Raw genomic sequence first — 3,039 nt, 5'->3', positions numbered from 1 at the left:
GCATCTACTCCCTTCCCCATCCCTAAACCCTGGCAACCATTAATCTTCCCTCCAATTGTATCATTTCACCATTTCAAGAATGCTACATAAACAGAATCACCCAGTATGCCTTTTCTGAGATTGGCTTGTTCCACGCAGCATCGTTTCCCTGGAGAGTCATCCAACATGTTGCCTATATCAATAGCTTGTTCCTTTCACTGCTGAGGACTATGCTGTGATATCGATGTACCACAGTTTAACTCGAAGGAAATTTGGATCATTTCTAGTTCGGGCGTACACATGAAGCTGTGACAAACATTCACGTCTAGGTTTTTGTGTGAAGATAGGTGTTCCTTTCTGCGGGAAGAAGAACACCATCACCAGGTCACTTGCTAGTTGTGTGTGAGGTTTTTCTACCGACTCCCAAACTATTTTCCAGAGTGGCTGTGCCCTGTTACATTCCCGCCAGTAATGTGTGAGTGATCCAGTTCACCTCATTCTTGCTAGGTTTTGGTGTTGTACCTCTTTTTTGTGGTCGTCCTGACAGTTGTGTCATGGGTTTAGTTCACATTTTGCTGATGGCTAATGATGCTGAACTTCCTCTCATGTGTTTGTTGGTCATGTTCATATCCTCTTCAGTGAAATGCCACTCTTGTGTCTTTTGCTCATTTCTAATCGGGTTGTTTGTATTTGTACTGCTGAGTTACTTATATATTCTAGATACTATCCTCTGTCAGATAAATGGTTTGCAATTTTTTTTTCTCAGTCTGAGGCTTGTCTTCTTAACAGATCTTTTGCAGAACAAAGGTTTTTTATTTTGATGAGGTCCAGTTTTCAAATTTTTCTTTTAAAGATTATGTGATTGGTGTCAAAACTCTTTGCCTAGCCCTAGATCCTAACTTACAATTTTCTCCTATTTTTCTAAAGTAGTTAACATTTTTAAAATATTTACTTTGAGAGAGAGAGAGAGAGAGAGTGAGCAGGGGAGGGGCAGAGAGAGAGAATCTCAAGCAGGCTCCATGCTGCAGTGCAGAGCCCTAGTTTAACTCAAACTCACCAACTGTGAGATCATGACCTGAGCCGATATTAAGAGTCAGACACTTGAGGTGCCTGTGGCTCAGTCAGTTAAGTGTCCGGCTTCAGCTCAGGACATGATCCCACAGCTCGTGGGTTCAAGCCCCACATTGGGCTCTGTGCTGACAGCTCAGAGCCTGGAGCCTGCTTCAGATTCTGTGTCTCCCTCTCTCTCTGCCCCCTCCCTACTCATACACTCTGTCTGTCTCTCTCTCTCTCTCTCAAAAATAAATAAACATTAAGAAAATTTTTAAAAAGATGCTTAACCAACTGAGCCACACAGGTGTCCCTAAAATATGTAGAATTTTAACATTACATTTAAGTCTCTGATCTATTTTGAATTAATTTTTGTGGAAGGTGTGATGTTTAGGTCAAAGCACTTTTTTGTTGTTTTTTTTTTGTTGTTGGTTTTTGTTGTTGTTATTGTTGTTGTTTTTGCCCATGGATATCTGATTGCTCTAGCACCGTTTGTTGAGTGGGTACTTAATTGTATTTATTTTTCGTTTGCAAATGGGAGACAGATAAATTTTAATGATATAATTGGGCTTAAGCTGTGGCAGATGTAGGAACAGTGGGGAAAAATATGGTATTAGGTGAGAGGGAAGGATTGCCCAAGGAGGACTTAACTGAGTCATGTGCTGTTAGAAAGTATAGAAAATAGAGGGGCACGCTCTGGTTATGGGGGGAGAAAGTCCATGGTAGGAAGATGCACGGTGGACGAAATGGACCCCCATCTTTGCTGTGAGGTGAGGTGGCACCCTCTCTGCAGTGAGAAGGGTGAGAAGGATGCAGTGAGCATCCAGGTGGGTGTTTGAGGAGGTCGTACGCAGCTGATACGTACCCAGGGAAGACACCCTTTCCCTCCAGGTAGACTCACAGAAGACACAGGGGACCACACCACTTGCCAGGCACCCTAACTTCTCGAGGCCGTGAACAAACTTGGTTATCCCCCAGGGGAGGAATGCCAGGCTGTCTCTAACACTCTCCCTGCTGCATTGCCCCCTTCAGCCTCCTTGTGATGTTGGAATGTAACTACTTAAGGACTCAAGAGCCTTCCACAAAAGACAGGAAGGCTTTGCATTCCTATTCTTCGTTCTCTGCCATGTGACTGTCTGCAAAAGTTTTTGTTATTTCTGGAATGGAAAAACCAAACTTGGTATGGTTTCTTTGGAAAAGCAAGGGGATTGCTCTTCAGCTTGTCTTCAGAAAAGAGACTCTGGATGCTTCTCTTCACAGGCACTTAAAATTCAGCAAGAACGAGGCTGCAGGGAAAGAATAATTTTGACACAGTTCTTTCTGTGTGTGCGCTTTGTTAGTGGTGGCAGTGGAGTTTGGAGCAGAATATAATCAAATGTTTTGGCATTTATGCGGAAGGGGCATACAGTAGGATGGCTGGCATAATCCACTTTGAAGTTTGTGCGTGCGTGCGTGCGTGTGTGTGTGTGTGTGTGTGTGTGTTTAAGGGAAGTTCCACCTGGCTAACAGGTTAGCTCTGGGAATGTTCCAGGGCAAGCTATTAACATAAAAGAGAGGAGGATGGGACTATCTGGATGGTGATGGTTTATTTTCCATCTTCTTTAAATGCCATATCAGGCGGCACCTGTAACATACAGTCAACCGATGTGCTTCTTAGTGATCCTCACATATACTATAGTGGATTGAATGGTGGCTCCCCCAAAATACATGTGCATTTCGTAACCCCCAGAATCTGCGAATGTGACCTTATTTGGAAAGGGGATTTGCCGATGTAATTAGGTTAAGGACGTTGAGATGAGATCATCTTGTATTTTCTGGGTGGACCATAAATTCAATGACAGGTATCCTTGTAAGACAGAGAAGAACAAAACAGGGGCAGAGATTGAGTGATGCAACCATAGCCAAGGACTACCTGGAGCCACCAGAAGCTGGAAGAACCTTCCAGATTTCTACCAACACTTCCAAGATGTTAGTAGTGAATTTAAGTCCAGACTTTATTTTTGGACTGAG

The sequence above is a fragment of the Neofelis nebulosa genome, chromosome 12 (genome assembly GCF_028018385.1).
Source record: "Neofelis nebulosa isolate mNeoNeb1 chromosome 12, mNeoNeb1.pri, whole genome shotgun sequence".
Taxonomy (NCBI): domain Eukaryota; kingdom Metazoa; phylum Chordata; class Mammalia; order Carnivora; family Felidae; genus Neofelis; species Neofelis nebulosa.
This window is presented reverse-complemented; position numbering follows the sequence as displayed.